Genomic DNA, 23,613 nt, shown 5'->3' on the forward strand with positions numbered 1-23,613 from the left:
TAGACCCAGGAATTTTCTTTAAAATCGTTAAATTTAGCAATCTTTACCACCAGGGTTGATGATCAAGTAGTCAAGAGACTTATCTCACTCGTGATGCTGTGATTGCTATTGATTGTGGCATCACAAAACAGTTAAAAGGCGGGGAATGGAGTTTTCTCAGCTCTCGGCACTGGGTGATAGCTGTCAATTACACTAACTGCAAGTTCCGAGTGCTTTAGATTTATGTCAAAACCAAGTAATTGTAACGCTGCTCCTTTATAGGCTGATGTTAATGGTATTTCTGCCTGTACATTAAATGTAATACAAGTAGGAATAACAGTATAATAGAAGGACTTCAGTATTCTCCTTATAAGCTAAAATAGCAGTACTCAATGTCACGCAGCTGCTTTAAAGCCTATATGATTTGGGGCCATATTAAAAACAAGATTATAAATGTGATCCATATGACATATCACCCTCTATAAACCTCTTATAAGACTACATCTCCAGTATGGGATTCAGTTTTGGGCTCAGCAGTGTGAAAAGGATCATATATGAAAGTTGGTGAGCATTTGTTTCTACTTTTTTTTTATTAAACATTTTGCATTAAACAGGGTTTCCGTACTCTTACAAAGCAAATATTGATAGACATGCAATTGTATAGAGATATCTACATATTTTTCTTCTACAAAAATATTACCTCTATCCATGTCAGTATTACCGATCATCAATACTTGAATATGGTTTTCCTGCCTTCTCACTTAGTACTGAAAGTGGGAGGTGTAGGGAATTGGAAAACATGGGGTTACATTACGGGTCAAAAACCTTCAACCTTCTTTAACCACTTAACAAACCTTGGACCAAGTTGACGCCATTACTTTCTTTTCTTTGTAGTTGGTGAGCATTTAAATGCAGGACACTAGATCAATCATTGTTATGGTAAGTTTTTTTATTGCGTGGCTTGATAACCTGGTTTCTTTAGACTTAAAAAGATCTTTTAGGTCTATCAAATGCAGCCCTCTGTGCACACTCTCTCCCATTCATTTCTATGGGAGAGTGCACTCATAGAGCGGACTTAAAAGACTCATACTTCTGGAGCACGTGGAATTCCAGTGTAATTTTTACCCATCTGGTGACATCTTGTCTTTCGCTCTGATGCTCATGGCTTCTAGTCCAGTCCATGCCCTGTTCAGTTCCAGGTAGGAAATGCTTGATGGGTGGGTGGACAGACCCAGTAGCGGGCAGTATTCCGAAGCGTGTGCAATTCTGCAATTCAAGGCGTGAACTATGTATGCCCATTATACGCTTTTATGCAGCCTCCCTGATTCTTCTACTGCTCTGAGTGGAATTTAGACTGAGAAAAATGGGAAAAACAAGAATATATATGGTTATTACCATTGTGCAGAGCAGATACATTTAAAACACAATGAGCTGCAGTCATTTTTTTACTTATTGTGGATGGCTTGTCTCAAAATGTCACTAGTTAGTATAGTGGATGGAGCATTCGGAGGGGCATGGGAGTGGGTTGATGAAGCGCTGACTCAGAGACCTACACAGAGGATGAGATAATTTGGAGTCTGGAGGGGAAGAGGCAACAAGATGTGACGCCGAAGTATAATCCTGGATGTTAACAACTTCATGCAGCTATGGCTGCCAGGGAAGGTGGTGCAATGCTAGAAAGGCAAGGAGACTATTCTGTATCACTGTGGGAACTGTAAAAAACACTTTTTGAAAAATTATATTTTGCCTTCAATACTCCTTTAATTTGGACAGCGACATTTAAAGACGCGATCGGGATTGAGATATCCCTTCCGGCTCACCCACGATGAGATTGCAAGGTGCTGTCCAAGTTTCATAGTAGCTTGGGGCCTTCTTATGCACCCCAAGGCTGCCATGAATGTTTTCTTATAAAGACATGCCTTTGGCACGTCTTTAAATACCTGTTAAAATGCATAATAATTAGAGATGAGCGAGCACCAAAATGCTCGGGTGCTCGTTACTCGAGACGAACTTTTCGCGATGCTCAAGGGTTCGTTTCGAATAATGGCCTTGGATAATGGTCCCCTGCCTGCGCTGTACATGCTGCCTGATCTCTGCGCCTCCCCTGCTACCTGGGCCACGGAAATGCGCCTTCGGCCACTAGCGCTGTCGGATGGGAAGTTTACCATCAGTTTGTCCACCAGCGCCCTGTGGTATAGCATCATTCTCGAACCCCTTTCCTCTTCGGGAATGAGAGTGGAAAGGCTCTCCTTATACCGTGGGTCGAGCAGTGTGTACACCCAGTAATCCGTAGTGGCCAGAATGCGTGTAACGAGAGGGTCACGAGAAAGGCATCCTAACATGAAGTCAGCCATGTGTGCCAGGGTACCTGTACGCAACACATGGCTGTCCTCACTCGGAAGATCACTTTCAAGATCCTCCTTCTCCTCCTCCTCCTCTGGCCATACACGCTGAAAGGATGACAGGCAAGCAGCATCTGTACCCTCAGCAGTGGGGCAAGCTGTCTCTTCCGCCTCCTCCTCTTGCTCCTCCTCCTCCTCCTCCTCCTCCTCTGGCCATACACGCTGAAAGGATGACAGGCAAGCAGCATCTGTAGCCTCAGCAGTGGGCCAAGCTGTCTCTTCCCCCTCCTCCTCATGCTCCTCCCCCTCCTCCTCCTCCTCAACGCGCTGAGATATGGACATGAGGGTGATCTGACTATCCAGCGACATACTGTCTTCCCCCGCCTCCGTTTCCGAGTGCAAAGCATCTGCCTTTATGCTTTCAAGGGAACTTCTCAAGAGGCATAGCAGAGGAATGGTGACGCTAATGATTGCAGCATCCCCGCTCAGCATCTGGGTAGACTCCTCAAAGTTTCCAAGGACCTGGCAGATGGCTGCCAACCAGGCCAACTGTTCTGTAAATAATTGAGGAGGCTGACTCCCACTACGCCGCCCATGTTGGAGTTGGTATTCCGCAATAGTTCTACGCTGCTCAGAGCCTGGCCAACATGTGGAGCGTAGAGTTCCACTGTGTGGGCACGTCGCACAGCAATCGGTGCACTGGCAGATTAAACCGATGTTGCAGGGTTCGCAGGGTGGCAGCGTCCGTCTTGGAGTTGCGGAAATGTGCGCTGACGCGGTGCACCTTTCCGAGCAGGTATGACAAGTGTGGGTAGCTTTTCAGAAAGCGCTGAACCACCAAATTAAAGACATGGGCCAGGCATGGCACGTGCGTGAGGCTGCCGAGCTGCAGAGCCGCCACCAGGTTATGGCCGTTGTCACACACGACCATGCCCGGTTGGAGGCTCAGCGGCGCAAGCCAGCGGTCGGTCTGCTCTGTCAGACCCTGCAGCAGTTCGTGGGCCGTCTGACTCTTCTCTCCTAAGCTGAGTAGTTTCAGCACGGCCTACTGACGCTTGCCCACCGCTGTGCTGCCACGCCGCGCGACACCGACTGCTGGCGACGTGCTGCTGCTGACACATCTTGATTGCGAGACAGAGGTTGCGTAGGAGGAGGAGGGTGGTTTAGTGGAGGAAGCATACACTGCCGCAGATACCACCACCGAGCTGGGGCACGCAATTCGGGGGGTGCGTAGGACGTGAGCGGTCCCAGGCTCTGACTCTGTCCCAGCCTCCACTAAATTCACCCAATGTGCCGTCAGGGAGATATAGTGGCTCTGCCCGCCTGTGCTTGTCCACGTGTCTGTTGTTAAGTGGACCTTGGCAGTAACCGCGTTGGTGAGGGCGCGTACAATGTTGCGGGAGACGTGGTTGTGCAGGCCTGGGACGGCACATTGGGAAAAGTAGTGGCGACTGGGAACCGAGTAGCGCGGGGCCGCCACCACCATCATGCTTTTGAAAGCTTCCGTTTCCACAAGCCTATACGGCAGCATCTCCAGGCTGATCAATTTGGCAATGTGCACGTGTAACACTTGAGCGTGCGGGTGCGTGGCGGCGTACTTGCGCTTGCGCTCAAACAGTGGCGCTAGCGACGTCTGGACGCTGCGCTGAGAGACATTGCTGGATGGGGCTGAGGACAGCGGAGGTGAGGGTGTGGGTGCAGGCCAGGAGACGGTAGTGCCTGTGTCCTCAGAGGGGGGTTGGATCTCAGTGGCAGGTTGGGGCACAGGGGGAGAGGCAGTGGTGCAAACCGGAGGCGGTGAACGGGCATCGTCCTACCTTGTGGGGTGCTTGGCCATCATATGCCTGCGCATGCTGGTGGTGGTGCCTCCCCAGCTGATCTTGGCGCGACAAAGGTTGCACACCACTGTTCGTCGGTCGTCAGGCGTCTCTGGGAAAAACTGCCACACCGTAGAGCACCTTGACCTCTGCAGGGTGGCATTGCGCGAGGGGGCGCTTTGGGAAACAGTTGGTGGATTATTCGGTCTGGCCCTGCCTCTACCCCTGGCCACCGCACTGGCTCAGCCTGTGCCCACACCCTGACTTGGGCCTCCGCGTCCTCGCCCGCGTCCACGTCTTCTAGGCCTACCCCTACCCCTCAGCATGGTGTATTACCAGTAGTGCAGAAACAGAACGCTGTAATTAAATGTGCCGTTTATTGGCCTGTGGTTGGAGGCTGACTTCGCTTACGGAATGCCAGGAAATAATTTTGCGCAAGCCTGCTGTAACACTTAGCTGGCTGCGTATGAATTTGGAGAACTACTACACCCAGCACAGACCCAGAACACTGAGGACACTCACAGGCAGCCCAAATAGATTTTTTTCCACAAATTTTTTTGCAAAGGCCCACTGCCTATATTCAATCAATAATATGTCTTCTGTCCCTGCCTAAGCGCTTCTGGCCCTGGGGTATGTCACAGAACTGCAGAGTGTTGCACTGTGAAGTGCAATACAGCGGTGATTTCAGAGCCCAGACTGAGCCAGGAAATAATTTTGCGCAAGCCTGCTGTAACACTTAGCTGGCTGTGTATGAATTTGGAGAACTACTACACCCAGCACAGACCCACAACACTGAGGACACTCACAGGCAGCCCAAATAGATTTTTTTCCACAAATTTTTTTGCAAAGGCCCACTGCCTATATTCAATCAATAATATGTCTTCTGTCCCTGCCTAAGCGCTTCTGGCCCTGGAGTATTACTGCAGGGCGCAATGCTCTGCACGGCCGATATACCAAAAAAAAAAAAAAGTGCAACACTGCAAAAAGCAGCATCCACAGTACTGCACACGGTTAGATGTGGCCCTAAGAAGGACCGTTGGGGTTCTTGAAGCCTAAAATACTCCTAACGCTCTCCCTATAGCAGCTCCAACAAGACAGCACTTTCCCTGAACTATGTCAGAACGCATCTGTGGCGAGCCGCGGGAGGGGCCGATTTATATACTCGGGTGACACCTGATCTCGCCAGCCACTCACTGCAGGGGGGTGGTATAGGGCTTGAACGTCGCAGGGGGAAGTTGTAATGCCTTCTCTGTCTTTCAATTGGCCAGAAAAGCGCGCTAACGTCTCAGAGATGAAAGTGAAAGTAACTCGAACATCGCGTGGTACTCGTTACGAGTAACGAGCATCTCGAACACGCTAATACTCGAACGAGTATCAAGCTCGGACGAGTACGTTCTCTCATCTCTAATAATAATGCAATATTACAGTATTGCAGTGTACTGTACATGCGATCAAACGATCGCAAATTCAAGTCCACTATGGGGGACTAAAAAAATGAAAATATGTAAAATAAAGTGTTTTCAATTATTTAAAAAAAATAAAAAATATATTACAGTAAAAAAAAACTATTCCCAGTTGTCACATCAAAAAATAAAAACAGAAAAAAAATTGGTATCGCTGCATCCGTCCAATTTATAAAAGTATCACATTATTTAAAAATGTGCTTTTTTTTGGTCACTCATAATACTGCCAATAAAAACTTCAGCTCGTCTCACAATAAATGAGCCCTCACCCAGCTGCATCGATGGGAAAAAAAGGTATGGAGTTAAAAGTTAGTTAGTTTAAGGTATGGAGTTAAAAGAAGCTAATTTTTTTAAGGTATTTTATTTTTTTAACCCCTTAACGACCAGCCCATAGTGTTTTTACGTCCTCCCGAAGTGGGCTCTATTCTCTGAGGACGTAAAAACATGCTTCCTGCAGAGAATAGTGCCCCTCGGGCTGTGGACGTGACAGCTCCATGCTGTCGGTGTCCGCAGGTAGCTGACAGCATGGAGCTGTCATCCCGGGCTGTTCGGAGCCCCCCCCCCCCCGGCATTGCGATCGGCGCTATGCAATGGATAGCGCCGATCGCAAAAAAAGTAAAAGTACATAAAAGTTAAAGATTCAGCTGCTCTGATGGATCGGATCCATCGGAGCAGCTGAAATTACTCACCGAGGTCTGGCACGCTGCTCCCCGCTCTCCTGCCGCTCCGGGGCCCGAAGCCGGTCTTCTGCGCATGCGCGCCAGGCGGCATTACGTCAGCCGCATGCGCAGAAGGCCCGGCGGCGCGGGAGATTTAAAATCTCCTGGCTCCCGGCTCCTGTAGGTAGCCGGGAGGCAGGAGATGTCAGCAGGGACTGCGGTGAGCGGTCCCCGGTACCGCGATCGCCGTTATCCAATGGTTAGCGGCGATCGCGAAAAAGTTAAAAAAAAAGTTTTAAAAAAGTCAGTTTCACCTCCCCTCATGGATCGGATCCATGAGGGGAGGTGAAAATACTCACCCCCAGTCCTCAGCGGTGTCCCGATGTCCCGGGACCCGAATCCCCGTCTGCGCATGCGCGCCCGATGATTGACATCGGGCGCGTGAACAGACGGGCTCGAGCCCCGGGAAATTTAAAATCCCTCTGCTTCTGGCTGCCATGTGTAGCTAGGAGCAGAGAGATTATACCGGGGACATGATCACTGTCAGCCAATGGATGACAGTGATCATGTAAAGTGAGAAAAAAGTGTAAAAAAGTAAAAAAAAAAAAAGTAAAAAAAAGTTTTTAAAAGTTTAAAAAGCGTACGTTTCATCTCCCCTCATGGATCATATCCGTGAGGGAGGATGAAAGTACGTACCTAAGGCCCCCAGATTTATCCGCGGACCTTACCACAGCTTCTGCACACGCGCCCGTCGCCAAAATGGCGGGCGCATGCGCAAAAGCTGTGGATTGCCAGGATAATTTAAATTCTCCCAGCTCCTGGCTACAAAACGTAGCCAAGAGCATGGAGATTTAATGGGGGTCCGCGGTGAGCGGTTCCTGGTCACGTGTTCGCCATTATCCAATAATGGCGATCACGTAAAAGTAAAAAAAAAAATTTGAAGTTTCATCTCCCCTCACTGATGCGATCGGTGAGAGGAGATGAAACTTTTTACCGGAGGCCTGCGTATTTGAATCCCGACGCGATCTTCCTCCGTGGACCTTCCAGGATTCTGCACATGCGATTGCCGGCAAAAAGCCGGACACATGCGCAGGAGTCAGGGAGCCCAGGAAATTTAAAATCTCCTTGCTCCCAGCGACCAACGCTCACAGAGAGCCTGGAGCAGTGACCAGGGGCCTCGTTGAGCCGTCCCCGGTCACGTGATAAAAAGGTAGCGATCTACCTTAGGCCGGTCTCACATGACCGGATAGGAATGACGGATTCCGCATGCGTCTGATCTGTGGTAATACGCAGATCAATCGCATTGGATTACACAATTCCGCTCACATTAGCGGGTCAGAATTGCGTAATCCACTCGCAGAAAAGAGAACGCAGCAGGTTCTATTTTACTGCGGATATCGGCAACATAGAGCCCATTGTGCTCCATGGTCATGGATATACCTGCAGCCCATACGCAACTACATTGTATACGGGCTGCGGGTACCTGTGTCATCGCTAAGCGATGGTGCGGGAAATACAAACAAAGGTGTACTGTGCATGACCGCCTGTGTGAGTACGCAGTTATGCGCAGTACATTACGCAGCCGTACGCAGGGTCACAGCCGGGCTCACAGATGGGATCCGCTGTGGGCCTCCGCAAGCGGATTCCGCCTGCACCCGCGTGAGCCCGGCGTTATTCAGACCGCTACCTGTGATACGTATTTTGCAAGAAGCCCCGGGAACGCTCGCTTTCCTGCAGTTCCAGGAGCACCTTGTTGAGCGCCTTCTGTGTGAGACCGCCGCACCTCATCAAGCTTACGGAGACTCACGGAACGCCACTTTTTACACCCCATACCCGCCACTGAGGTCATGAAATACCCCCAAAAAGCATGAGAGGAGGGGGGGGGGGGATACCCGGTTTTATTGCCCCATGGGCCCATTCCAACCAGCCTCCGTAATTACCCCTGTCTTCGGAAATACTACACAGTTCACATTTTTACTTTTATCTAAGATTTGCGAACGCCAAAAAGGGCGCGGAGGGGGAGGGGGGGAATTTTTAGGGAGTCAATCTTTATTCTGTACAAATAAGCAATGGGGCCTGGAATTTATTCAGTTGTGCCCTAAAATCCAACAGGTGTTCCGTCCTTTATAGGCCTTGCCATGCGTCCTGTAAGTAGATTAGGGCCACAATGGGTATGTTTCTGAACTCGGGACAAACGGGGGTATCCATTTTGGGGTGAACGTCTTCATTCCTATGTGCACTGTACAAAAAAACTGTTTTTAAATTGAAAAAATTGCCAAAAAAATAGAAAATCGTAACTTTTTCCTTCTGCTTTGCTTAGATTCATTCAAATACTGTGGGGTCAAAATACGCAGTACACCCCTAGATGAATTCGTTAAGGGGTCTAGTTTTCAAAATGGGGTCATTTGAGGGGGTTCTTTATAGTTTTGGCCGCTCAATGGCTCTATAAGTGGGCAATGGGGCCTGAAATTTATTCAGTGGTACCCTGAAATCCAACGGGTATTCCTTTCATTGTAGGCCTAGCCATGGGTCCTGTAAGTCTATTAGGGCCACAATGGGTATGTTTCTGAACACGGGACAAACAGGGGTATCCATTTTGGGGTGAAAGCCTTCACTTATATGTGTGCTGTACAAAAAAAACTGTTTTTAAATTGACACAATAGCCCAAAAAATGAAAATCCTATTTTTTTCCTTTTGCTTTGCTTAAATTTATTCAAAAACTGTGGGGTCAAAATATGCAGTACATCCCTAGATAAATTCGTTAAGGGGTCTAGTTTTCAAAATGGGGTCATTTGTGGGGGTTCTATATGGTTTTGGGCGCTCAAGAACTCTACAAGTGGGCAATGGGGCCTAAAAGGACTTCAAGCAAAATCTATGTTCTGAAAGCCACCGATTACTCCTTTTATTTTGGGCCCCGTTGTGCATGCGGACATAAGATTAGGGCCACAATGGGTATATTTCTGAAAACAGCACAAACAGGGGTATCCATTTTGGGGTGTAAGTCTTCCTTCATATGTGTGCTGTACAAAAAAAGCTGTTTTTAAAATGACAGAATTGCCAAAAAAACAAAAATCCAAATTTTTTCCTTTTGCTTTGCTTGAATTTATTCAAAAACTGTGGGGTCAAAATGCGCAGTACACCCCTAGATAAATTCGTTAAGGAGTCTAGTTTTCAAAATGGGGTCATTTGTGGGGGTTCTCTATGGTTTTGGCGCTCAAGAACTCTACAAGTGGGCAATGGGGCCTAAAAGGACTTCAAGCAAAATTTGTGTTCCGAAAGCCACCGGTCGCTCCTTTCATTTTGGGCTCCGTTGTGTATCCAGACATAAGATTAGGGCCACAATGGGTATGTCTCTGAACACGGGACAAACAGGGGTATCCATTTTTGGGTGCAAGTCTTCCTTCATATGTGTGTTGTACAAAAAAAGCTGTTTTTAAAATGACAGAATTGCCGAAAAAACGAAAATCACAATTTTTTCCTTTTGCTTGGTTTGAATTCATTCAAAAACTGTGGGGTCAAAATATGCAGTACACCCCTAGATAAATTCCTTAAGGGGTCTAGTTTTCAAAATGGGGTCATTTGTGGGGGTTTTCTATGGTTTTGGGCGCTCAAGAACTCTACATGTGTGCTATGGGGCCTAAAAGGACTTCAAGCAAAATTTCTGTTTTGAAAGACACTGACTACTCCTTTCATTTTGGGCCCCGTTGTGGACTCAGATATAACAATAGGGCCACAATGGGTATATTTCTGAACACGGGAGAAATAGGGGTATCCATTTTGGGGTGTAAATCCTGATTTTCATGTAAACTATAGGAAAAAAATATGTCTTTAAAATGACAGATTTGCAAAAATATGAAATTTTACTTTTTCTCCTCTAAATTGAATTAATTCCTGAAAAAAAACTGTGGGGTCAAAATACTCATGACACCCCTCAGTGAATACATTAAGGGGTGTAGTTTTTAAAATGAGGTCATTTGGGGGGGGTATCTATTATTCTGACACTCATGAGCCTTTCCAATCTCGGCTTGGTATAGGAAAACAAAGTGTTCCTCAAAATGCTAAAAAGTAATGTTAAATTTGTACGTCTCCTAAATAGTTAAAAAAAAACGAAAGTTTTTCCAATGTGCGCCCAAAATAAAGTAAACGGGTGGAAATATAAATCTTAGCAAAAATTTCTATATTATGTTTGCACATATTTAAGATATTGCAGTTGGAAATGTGAAAAAATGACGATTTTTTCAAAATTTTCCCAATTTTGGCGCTTTTAATAAATAAACACAATTTCTATCGGTCTATTTTTTCCGCCTAAATGAAGCACAACATGTGGCGAAAAAACAATGTCAGAATCGCTTGGATATGCAAAACCTTTCTGGTGTTTTTCCATGTTAAATTGACACGTGTCAGATTTGCAAAATTTGGCCTGGTCATTAAGGCGCAAACAGGCTTGGTCACTAAGGGGTTAAGCAGTGCAACATTAAAAAAAAAAATGAAATTTGGTATACCATATTCCTACTGCCCCACAGAATATAGATAACATGTCATTTGTACTGCTTCGTGAATGCCATAAGAAGAATCCCTTTTCAAAATTACGTAATTGTGTTTTTTTTCCATTTCACCCCCTTGGAAATGTTTAAACTTTTTGTGATACATTTTAGGGTACCTTAAATGGTACTATTGAAAAATACAACTTGTCCTGCAAAATGCAATCTCTCAGGTAGCTATATTACCGGAGAAGTAAAAAAGTTAGAATTTTTTGAAAGTCGAGATGGAAAAATAAAGGCTGCAGCCATAAGGAGCTAATAATCTTCCTTTCATATCCATAGCAAGTTTACCAGGAAGGCATTCACTTTTAAGTGCGGCTATTTTCATGGAATAAATGTGTTTGAATGAAATAGAAGCTCTTATCCCTAACCTTCTCAATTGAAAGCTGCCATGGAGAATGGAGAAGCATGGAGAGGATCGACCTACAGAGTATCCAAGAGTCAGACACGACTAAACTGATAGAATTGAATTAAATTGAATACCTACCTCCACTGATTCAGTGAGAGGAACTTACTTATATGAATGACTAGACAGACTGTATGAAGAGCAAATTCTGAAAGGAAATATTACTAGAGATGAGCGAACACCAAAATGTTCGGGTGTTCGTTATTCGTAACGAACTTCCCGTGATGCTCGAGGGTTCGTTTCGAACAACGAACCCCATTGAAGTCAATGGGCGACCAGAACATTTTTGTATTTTGCCGATGCTCGCTAAGGTTTTCATGTGTGAAAATCTGGGCAATTCAGGAAAGTGATGGGAATGACACAGTGACGGATAGGGCAGGCGAGGGGCTACATGTTGGGCTGCATCCTAAGTTCACAGGTCCCACTATTAAGCCACAATAGCGGCAAGAGTGGGCCCCCCCCCCCTCCCAACAACTTTTACTTCTGAAAAGCGCTCATTAGCATGGCATACCTTTGCTAAGCACCACACTACCTCCAACAAAGCACAATCACTGCCTGCATGACACTCCACTGCCACTTCTCCTGAGTTACATGCTGCCCAACCGCACCCCCTCCCCCCCACAGCGCACACCAAAGTGTCCCTGCGCAGCCTTCAGCTGCCCTCATGCCACACCACGCTCATGTCTATTTAGAATTGCGTCTGCCATGACGAGGGACCGCAGGCATACACTGCAGAGGTTGGCACGGCTAGGCAGCGACCCTCTTTAAAAGTGGCGGAGCGATAGCCCACAATGCTGTACAGAAGCAATGAGAAATAGAATCCTGTGCCACCGCCATCTGGAGCTGCACACGTGGGCATAGCAATGGGGAACCTATGTGCCACACACTATTCATTCTGTCAAGGTGTCTGCATGCCCCAGTCAGACCGGGCTTTTTAATTCATAGACACAGGCAGGTACAACTCCCTATTGTGAAGTCCCTGTCGACCCACAGCATGGGTGGCTCCCTGGAACCCACCGGCGGTACACAAAAATATCCCATTGCATTGCCCAACACAGCTGAGGTAGTAATGTTGTGCGTAATACAGGTGTGCTTCGGCCCACACTGCATGCCCCAGTCAGACTGGGATTCTTTACAAGTGGACACATGTAGGTTTAACTCCCTGTGGACCCACTGCCTGGGTGGGTGCCAGGAAGCCACCGGCGGTACATAGAAATATCCCATTGCATTGCCCAACACAGCTGAGGTAGTAATGTCGTGCGTAATACAGGTGGGCTTCGGCCCACACTGCATGCCCCAGTCAGACTGGGATTCTTTACAAGTGGACACATGTAGGTTTAACTCCCTGTGGACCCACTGCCTGGGTGGGTGCCAGGAAGCCACCGGCGGTACATAGAAATATCCCATTGCATTGCCCAACACAGCTGAGGTAGTAATGTCGTGCGTAATACAGGTGGGCTTCGGCCCACACTGCATGCCCCAGTCAGACTGGGATTCTTTACAAGTGGACACATGTAGGTTTAACTCCCTGTGGACCCACAGCATGGGTGGCTCCCTGGAACCCACCGGCGGTACACAAAAATATCCCATTGCATTGCCCAACACAGCTGAGGTAGTAATGTCGTGCGTAATACAGGTGGGCTTCGGCCCACACTGCATGCCCCAGTCAGACTGGGATTCTTTACAAGTGGACACATGTAGGTTTAACTCCCTGTGGACCCACAGCATGGGTGGCTCCCTGGAACCCACCGGCGGTACACAAAAATATCCCATTGCATTGCCCAACACAGCTGAGGTAACGTCAGCTGTAATGCAGGTGGGCTAAAAATTAATTTGATTACACTGTAGGCGAGGGCCCACACAAATTGCTGTATCAACAGTACTAATGTACATCCCAAAAATTGGCCATGGCCAGCCAAGAGGGCAGGTGAAACCCATTAATCGCTTTGGTTAATGTGGCTTAAGTGGTAACTAGGCCTGGAGGCAGCCCAGTGTAACGAAAAATTGGTTCAAGTTAAAGTTCCAATGCTTTTAAGCGCATTGAAACTTATAAAAATTGTTCTGAAAAATTATTTGAGTGAGCCTTGTGGCCCTAAGAAAAATTGCCCGTTCAGCGTGATTACGTGAGGTTTCAGGAGGTGGAGCAGGAGGAGGAGGAGGAGGAATATTAGACACAGATTGATGAAGCAGAAATGTCCCCGTTTTGGATGGTGAGAGAGAACGTAGCTTCCATCCGCGGGTGCAGCCTACGTATTGCTTACGTATCGCTGCTGTCCGCTGGTGGAGAACAGAAGTCTGGGGAAATCCAGCCTTTGTTCATCTTGATGAGTGTTAGCCTGTCGGCACTGTCGGTTGACAAGCGGCTACGCTTATCTGTGATGATTCCCCCAGCCGCACTAAACACCCTCTCCGACAACACGCTAGCCGCAGGACAAGCAAGCACCTCAAGGGCATACAGGGCTAGTTCAGGCCACGTGTCCAGCTTCGACACCCAGTAGTTGTAGGGGGCAGAGGCGTCACCAAGGATGGTCGTGCGATCCGCTACGTACTCCCTCACCATCCTTTTGCAGTGCTCCCGCCGACTCAGCCGTGACTGGGGAGCGGTGACACAGTCTTGGTGGGGAGCCATAAAGCTGGCCAGGCCCTTAAAGACTGTTGCACTGCCTGGGATGTACATGCTGCTCGATCTACGCACATCCCCTGCAACATGGCCCTCGGAACTGCGCCTTCTGCCACTAGCGCTGTCGGCTGGGAATTTTACCATCAGCTTGTCCGCAAGGGTCCTGTGGTATAGCAACACTCTCGAACCCCTTTCCTCTTCGGGAATCAGAGTGGGCAGGTTCTCCTTATACCGTGGATCGAGCAGTGTGTACACCCAGTAATCCGTCGTGGCCAGAATGCGTGCAACGCGAGGGTCACGAGAAAGGCATCCTAACATGAAGTCAGCCATGTGTGCCAGGGTACCTGTACGCAACACATGGCTGTCTTCACTAGGAAGATCACTTTCAGGATCCTCCTCCTCCTCCTCCTCCTCCTCAGGCCATACACGCTGAAAGGATGACAGGCAATCAGCCGGTGTACCGTCAGCAGCGGGCCAAGCTGTCTCTTCCCCCTCCTCCTCATCCTCCTCATGCTCCTCCTCCTCCTCCTGTACGCGCTGAGAAATAGACAGGAGGGTGCCCTGACTATCCAGCGGCATACTGTCTTCCCCCGCCCCCGTTTCCGAGCGCAAAGCAGCTGCCTTTATGGTTTGCAGGGAATTTCTCAAGATGCATAGCAGAGGAATGGTGACGCTAATGATTGTAGCATCGCCGCTCACCACCTGGGTAGACTCCTCAAAATTACCAAGGACATGGCAGATGTCTGCCAACCAGGCCCACTCTTCTGAAAGGAATTGAGGAGGCTGACTCCCACTGCGCCGCCCATGTTGGAGTTGGTATTCGACTATAGCTCTCCGTTGTTCATAGAGCCTGGCCAACATGTGGAGCGTAGAGTTCCACCGTGTGGGCACGTCGCACAGCAGTCGGTGCACTGGCAGCTTAAAGTGATGTTGCAGGGTGCGCAGGGTGGCAGCGTCCGTGTGGGACTTGCGGAAATGTGCGCAGAGCCGGCGCGCCTTTACGAGCAGGTCTGACAAGCGTGGGTAGCTTTTCAGAAACCGCTGAACCACCAAATTAAAGACGTGGGCCAGGCATGGCACGTGCGTGAGGCTGCCAAGCTGCAGAGCCGCCACCAGGTTACGGCCGTTGTCACACACGACCATGCCCGGTTGGAGGCTCAGCGGCGCAAGCCAGCGGTCGGTCTGCTGTGTCAGACCCTGCAGCAGTTCGTGGGCCGTGTGCCTCTTATCGCCTAAGCTGAGTAGTTTCAGCACGGCCTGCTGACGCTTGCCCACCGCTGTGCTGCCACACCGCGCGACACCGACTGCTGGCGACATGCTGCTGCTAACACATCTTGATTGTGAGACAGAGGAGGAGGAGGAGGAGGAGGGTGCTTTAGTGGAGGAAGCATACACCTCCGCAGATACCAGCACCGAGCTGGGGCCCGCAATTCTGGGGGTGGGTAGGACGTGAGCGGTCCCAGGCTCTGACTCTGTCCCAGCCTCCACTAAATTCACCCAATGTGCCGTCAGGGAGATGTAGTGGCCCTGCCCGCCTGTGCTTGTCCACGTGTCCGTAGTTAAGTGGACCGTGGCAGTAACCGCGTTGGTGAGGGCGCGCACAATGTTGCGGGAGACGTGGTCGTGCAGGGCTGGGACGGCACATCGGGAAAAGTAGTGGCGACTGGGAACTGAGTAGCGCGGGGCCGCCGCCTCCATGATACTTTTGAAGGACTCCGTTTCCACAACCCTATACGGCAGCATCTCAAGGCTGATGAATTTTGCGATGCGGACGGTTAACGTTTGAGCGTGCGGGTGCGTGGCGGCGTACTTGCGCTTGCGATCGAACACTTGCGCAAGCGACGGCTGAACGGTGCGCTGAACTACACTGCTGGATGGGGCCGAGGACAGCGGAGATGAGGGTGTGGGTGCAGGCCATGAGGCGGTAGTGCCTGTGTCCTGAGAGGGGGGTTGCATCTCAGTGGCAGGTTGGGGCACAGGGGGAGAGGCAGGGGTGCAAACCGGAGACGGTGAACGGCCTTTGTCCCACCTTGCGGGGTGCTTGGCCATCATATGTCTGCGCATGGTGGTGGTGGTGAGGCTGTTGGTGTTGGCTCCCCGGCTGAGCTTTGCGCGACAAAGGTTGCACACCACTGTTCGTCGGTCGTCAGGCGTCTCTGTGAAAAACTGCCAGACCTTAGAGCACCTCGGCCTACGCAGGGTGGCATGGCGCGAGGGGGCGCTTTGGGAAACACTTGGTGGATTATTCGGTCTGGCCCTGCCTCTACCCCTGGCCACCGCACTGCCTCTTGCAACCTGCCCTGCTGATGCCCTTGACTCCCCCTCTGAAGACCTGTCCTCCTGAGTAAGCGTTGCACACCAGGTGGGGTCAGTCACCTCATCGTCCTGCTGCTCTTCCTCCGAATCCTCTGTGCGCTGCTCCCTGGGACTTACTGCCCTTACTACTACCTCACTGCAAGACAACTGTGTCTGATCGTCATCGTCCTCCTCACCCACAGAAAGTTGTTGAGACAGTTGGCGGAAGTCCCCAGCCTCTTCCCCCGGACCCCGGGAACTTTCGAATGGTTGGGCATCAGTGACGATAAACTCCTCTGGTGGGAGAGGAACCGCTGCTGCCCAATCTAAGCAGGGGCCCGAGAACAGTTCCTGGGAGTGTTCCCGCTCCTGAGCAGGTGTCATTGTAGTGGAGTGAGGAGGCTGGGAGGAAGGAGGAGCAGCAGACAGAGGATTCGGATTGGCAGCAGTGGACGGCGCAGAACTGCGGGTAGACGATAGGTTGCTCGAAGCACTTTCTGCCATCCAGGACAGGACCTGCTCACACTGCTCATTTTCTAATAACCGTCTCCCGCGTGGACCCATTAATTGGGCGATGAATGTGGGGACGCCAGAAACGTGCCTCTCTCCTAATCGCGCAGCAGACAGCTGCGACACACCTGGATCAGGAGCTTGGCCTGTGCCCACACCCTCACTTGGCCCTCCGCGTCCTCTGCCACGTCCACGTCCACGTCCTCTAGGCTTACCCCTACCCCTCAGCATGCTGTATTACCAGTGATTAGATTTCCCAGGCAGGAAATAAATTGGCGCAAGACTGCAGGCCAAATATAATTTTTGCCCTTTTTGGAAAACGAAAGGCCCCACTGCCTCTAGTGAATGAATTATCAAAGTTTAATAACTGTGCTGTGTCCCTGCTTATGTGTCACAGAACGTGAGGGTAGCAGAGTTATTATAACTCTTGGAGAGCAGGTATTTTTTTTCCCAATTAAGGAAAGCAAATGGCGAACACAGCAGTAAAGCGTAGCTGGCTGCGTATGATTTAGCAATGTTTTTCACGCAGCTCACACGTGTCCACCGCCCTTAGGACGGACAGAGGCTGGACAAATAGATTTCTTTTCAGTTTTTTCCCACCAACAGGCAGCACTGCGTATATTCAATGAACCTGCGAAGTTTAATAACTGCGCTGTGTCCCTGCTTATGTGTCACAGAACGTGAGGGTAGCAGAGTTATTATAACTCTTGGAGAGCAGGTATTTTTTTTCCCCAATTAAGGAAAGCAAATGGCGAACCCAGCAGTAAAGCGTAGCTGGCTGCGTATGATTTAGCAATGTTTTTCACGCAGCTCACACGTCTCCACAGGCGTAAGGACGGACACAGGCTGGACAAATAGATTTCTTTTCAGTTTTTTCCCACCAACAGGCAGCACTGCGTATATTCAATGAACCTGCGAAGTTTAATAACTGCGCTGTGTCCCTGCTTATGTGTCACAGAACGTGAGGGTAGCAGAGTTATTATAACTCTTGGAGAGCAGGTATTTTTTTTCCCAATTAAGGAAAGCAAATGGCGAACCCAGCAGTAAAGCGTAGCTGGCTGCGTATGATTTAGCAATGTTTTTCACGCAGCTCACACGTCTACACAGGCGTAAGGACGGACACAGGCTGGACAAATAGATTTGTTTTCAGTTTTTTCCCACCAACAGGCAGCACTGCGTATATTCTATGAATAATAACTGTGTTGTGGCCCTGCCTATACAATTCTTTCCCTGCAGTATCAATGGAGGGTGCAATGCTCTGCAGAGGCGATTTTGAGAAGCCCAAAAAAAATGCAGCACAGCCAACAGCAGCCTGGACAGTACTGCACACGGATAAATATGGCCCTAGAAAGGACCGTTGAGGTTCTTGAAGGCTACACTCACTCCTAACACTCTCCCTGCCTATGCAGCACTTCTGTCCCTAATGCCAGGTGCAACGGTCTGCAGAGGCGATTTTGAGAAAAAAAAAAAAATCCCACTGCTAACAGCAGCCAACACACAGCTATCAGTGGCCCTAATAAGGACCTTTGGGGGGTCTTGAAGCCTACACTAACTACCAATTCTTTCCCTACAGCAGCTCCGGTATAAACAGCACTGTCCCTCATCTAACTCACACCGCATCTGAGGCGAGCCGCGGGAGGGGCCGACTTTTATATTAGGCGAACACCTGATCTCGCCAGCCACTCACAGCAGGGGGGTGGTATAGGGCTTAAACGTTGCAGGGGGAAGTTGTAATGCCTTCCCTGTCTTTCAATTGGCCAGAAAAGCGCGCTAACGTCTCAGGGAAGGAAGTGAAAGTAACCAGAACACCGCATGGTGTTCGTCACGAATAACGAACATCCCGAACACCCTAATATTCGCACGAATATCAAGCTCGGACGAACGCGTTCGCTCATCTCTAAATATTACTTATTTCTCCTTGGAATATACAGTCTTTAAAGGGAATCTGGCAGATGATTCCGATAAACTTTGGGCATAATTTATTATCCTGGATGAGTCAGGATTTTATCATTAAAATGTTGCACTTTTTTCTGCAAGTCGTATTTCTGCAGAAACCTGTGACTTTTTGTTCTTTTTGTGTGTTCTGTTTGTCAATTTTCTAAAAGTGTGTCAGGCTCAGCATAAAGGGGTTCCCCAGAGGTTCACATGATTTACTATATACTAGAAACTGGCAAAAAATTTTGTGGACGTTTATGCTAGCTCATAGCTGGACTTGAGTTTGCAGTCTGGCTGTTATGTCTGCGCAACACCAGGGCACCAAGCCTCAGCACAGATGCAAGGCAGCATTCTCACAAGCGCTTTAAGCACACACAAAATGCATACTGAACACCAAAGGTAGGACTGCGAACTGGTCTCATGGGCAGACATAACATATCCCTACTCTAACCGGAGACAACCACCATGTGAAAACCTGCCTGCAAGCAGGGTGATCGTCCTGATAAGGATGGCAAACAATCCACAGCAGAACAGGATGCAGCTCACACCAACTCAAAGAAAAGGACTGTTCACACCTAGTGTCTGGAAACCTCAACAGACACTGAACATGTCACTGTTCATACCAACACCCCAAGGACTTGTATGCAAGACAGAACAGGACTGTTCATACACTTTGTCTGGCACCTTCACAGACCCTATGAACACCACACTGTTTACACACGTCTGGCCACCTGCACAGACACTGACCACATATCATGCATAAATGTTTCATGCGTTGTGATACGATAAAAATAAGGCTCCATAGGGAGACATAGGTGAAAGGCAAAACGCAGGAGGATAGAGCATACTGTGCTTTTTTGTTATCTCAACATCGTATTAGTGAAAACAACACTAATGGGAAGGAAATAGAGATGAGCGAACATGCTCCTCTGGACTCGTTACTCGAGCGAGTACCACGCCGGGTTCGACCCCTCCCCGTTTTGACCCCTCCCCACATTACCACTTTGAGAGAGAGAGAGAAAAGCTCCATTGAAAACAATGGTCTGTCGGCACCTCTGCATTGTTTTTCAGGGAAGGGCTTTACATATTAGCCCTTCCCTGAAAAACAAAACTTTTAGTGTAAAAAAATGTTTTAAAAAAACGTACCTGTTCGCCGCTGCTGTGTCCCCTGCGGGGATGAAGAACACATCTCACCCCCACATATCTTTCCACAGTGTGGGCTTTAAACAGGGTTTTGCACAAAGACAAACCCCTCCTTCTCTCAGGTTTTTATGATCTCTTCTGAACAGACTGGAACCCTACAAGTTTACTGCCCAATCACAGCATTCATCCATCTATGTCTCAGTTATTCCCACTATATCATAGTTTTCCATAGACATTATTACTGCCAGTTTGTTAACCTTTTTGGTCAGACATCTAGCATTAGTCACCATACAGTTTAGAAGGTTTTGGTTATCTTTTTATATTACTAACTGTTCTGCCAGTTCCTGCTGTACTAACCCCTCCCACCACTCCATTCCCATTTTCATTACTTAGTCCCAGGTCACTATCTATACTTTCTTCCCCCTATCTCTCTGGTTGCCCCCCTCCTGAGCCCCTATTTTAACCACTCATCCAACCTTCTAGCCATCTTCTTCCCTATCACAGCTGCATCCTCTTCATTGAGATGCAGCCCATCCCTACACTAGATTGTGACCGACATGTTGAAATCATACAAAGATTTGTGATGGCACATGTTCCTCAAAGTACATTTCATGCACTCACACCTTGACTACTTCCCAGAAAGATGCAGAGACTTATCAGATGAGCATGGTGAAAGTTTTTTACCAGGGCATACATGCAATTAAAAACCAGTATGAAGGAAATGGGAAGCCTGTGATGCTGGCCAATTACTGCTGGAATATTACAGGGAGAAAGAAATAAGTGACTTCTGTAAACATTGCATCTAATTTCCCAGATTTTAATGCAACTTATGTTAGTTCTTTCTTATTATACACCTTCCACCTGATGATCCTATGCCATGCTTATAACTATATAACTGTATGTTACCCTATTCAGGATTTACTGTTTGTAAGTACATTTATAAAACATATTTAGAACCTGTAGTCAACAGCAAAGTTGGACCAGATCTCCAGGAACCAAAATTCCCCTTCCTACACCAACTTTTGAGCCACTTATTTACTTCCCTAATCTCCCTCCGCCTTTCTGGTGTGGCACGTGGTACAGGTAGTATTGTGCACCTGTCATTCTCCTGCTTCTCTGTACTGTGGATGTTCAACATGGTCAGTACAGATTTTTTTTTTACTTCTGCTTTGCCCGCGGAATCTGCGTCCCATCCGCAATGCCAATTGCGGAAGGGCCGCAGATTGGACAGTTTTTTAATTGACTTCAATGGAAGCTGTCAGTGCGGACACCACAGGAAAATTGAGCATGCTGCAATTTTTCTTTCTCTTTTGGAAACCCCAATTGGTTTCCGCTCATGTGCATGAAAAATCATTTTTCCATAGCATGCTATGGAGGGTATTTGCTGCGGAACCCGGAGGCGAAATCCACCCGTGTGCATGAGGCCTAATTGTCAACAAGATCATACTACTATCCACCCCCACATCTGCCCCAGCAAATGACTGATCAGTGAGCAGCAAACTCCTTTCCATGTTGCCAGTGGATTTCATTGTTGCAAGCTGCACATTTATATCCAGGATTCAGGCTTCCAAATGTGCAATGCACTTGTGTTTCGTTCAGCAATATGCACCCTCCCTTGGCTGTTTAAGGACTGCATACATGGCACAAGATGTACACTGGATGGCATTGTCAATCATGCAGAACATTCTAAATGGGGATCGTACAGATTAGATAAAAGTAATATATGCAAAATTCAAATAGATAAGCAGTAAATAGATACAAATGACTTTCAAAGTTCCTGAATCCAAAGTCACACACTTAAGAAACCGCACACTCGATGCATGCTTAATTATTTTTGCTTCACATAGCACTTATCTGTAATACTTCTCTGTTTGGAAAACAATTTGATACAAAAATAATAAAACTAATTTATTAAGAACATGCACAGGTATCTGCTTAATGGAAGCCACATGTAAAACATTAGGGTCAGAATAATGGACTGAAGCATAGTGGCTAGAAGCACTGTATAGAGCAAACGCATTAATAATATTCGGCCTCGGATGAATAACCATAGGTTGAATATTGTTAATACGTTTGCTTTACACAGTGTTTCTAGAAACTAAGCTTCAGTCCATAATTCTGACCTGTGGTATCTATCATATTATTTTATTTTTAATCATTTCAACCTCTGTATGTGTGTATTCATGTATGCCTACTAGAGATGAGCGAGTATGCTCGCTAAGGCTAACTACTCGAGCGAGTAGTGGCTTAGCCGAGTATCCTCCCGCTCGTCTGTAAAGATTCTGCTGCCGGCACGGGTGACAGGTGAGTTGCGGCGGTGATCAGGGGGGAGGCGGGGGGGAGAGAGGGAGAGAGAGATCTCCCCTCCGTTCCACCCCGCTCTCCCCCGCAGCTCCCCACCCCCGCCGACCCCTGAATCTTTACAGACGAGCGGGAGGATACTTAGCTAAGGCCCTACTCGCTCGAGTAGTTAGCCTTAGCGAGTATACTTGCTCATCTCTAATGCCTACTATTAGTTTAACAATTTTTAATAGTGTCATATTGTTTTATATCTGGTTTGCAGATACTTTCCAAATTTGGTGTTAATTAGTTCTATTATTTATTTTCATTTCATATTGCTTTATATTTGTTTTATATTGTTTTTCTTCATTCTGGAAACTTGCTTTCTACTAAATTGACACCCCAAGTGGTGGAGATCCTTGTGACATCAGACACCAGGCTCCTTCCCACTTCTGACAGGAAAGGAATTCTCTTCTTGCAATCATGGTCCTCCTTACAGCAGTGTTTTTGATGGCAAGAATTGTGAAGTCAGCAGCAACATTCTCGCCATCAGATACTAGAATTTTGGCTAAAACTTTATCCACCTTATTCTGTTGTAAGATAATGGCAGCTACCAGGATTTATTAAATGTTCAGTAGACAATCTATTATTAGTATAAAGTTTTGTGTTTATCGCATTATGATGTTACAGTCATTCACTGTCTTTTTGTAAGATTCTACTGTGCTGAACTCATCTGCGGGATTCAGTATCTTCATTCAAAAGGCGTCATCCACAGGCAACTGCATTCCAATAGTCTTTTCCTGGTTGTTCAAATTTAAGTCTGACTTCAAAATTATTATTTTTTTTCCAAAGGTTATTGATAAAAGGATGAACTTTGCAAACAACATTCAATTTTTTTTAAATATTTATCAAAGACCTCAACCCCGGGAATATCCTGGTGGCTGATACAGGCCATATCAAGATCATGAATTTCGGACTTGCAATCCCCAACATGCACGGAGACCAAACATCCATCAAATATGCTGGAACACCAGGCTACATAGATCCTGAGGTGAAGAGAATGGTTTTTCAACTTTTTTGTTTTACAAAGTAATTGTAGTAAAGTGATATTTCTATCTCAGACTTCTCCGGCATATCCACAGATCATACCATAAAAATCAGATAGGTGCAGATCTCACCTCGGGGGCCCACACCTATCTTCTGTTTTGGCTCTCGCTGGCCCGCCCCCACTGCATGATGTGGCTGGGGTGGTCAAGAGTACATAAGCAGCTGAACGGGCTTTGCTACACTGTTTAAGTAAGCCCTATAGAAGTCAATGGGTGTTATACAAACAGTGTAGTCCAGCCTGGAGAGTCTTGGCTGTTTCTGTAGTCTTGACCAGCTAGCTAACACATTCAGAGTAAAGTTTCCATCTTGGACATGTTTGTTTAAGCTAGTAACACCCCTTTAATTTTGTATTGATCTTGAATCAAACACATGACCCAACACATGAAGTGAACGTTGACTTTGAATCAAAAACTTTCTGTCTGACAGCCACCACTAGAGAGAACTTACTGAAGATGCATTTATACAACTTCCATTGGCCTTAATAATAAATGCATTTGCAGTAAGCTCCTCAGTTCT

The sequence above is a fragment of the Eleutherodactylus coqui genome, chromosome 2 (genome assembly GCF_035609145.1).
Source record: "Eleutherodactylus coqui strain aEleCoq1 chromosome 2, aEleCoq1.hap1, whole genome shotgun sequence".
NCBI classification, from domain to species: Eukaryota; Metazoa; Chordata; class Amphibia; order Anura; family Eleutherodactylidae; genus Eleutherodactylus; species Eleutherodactylus coqui.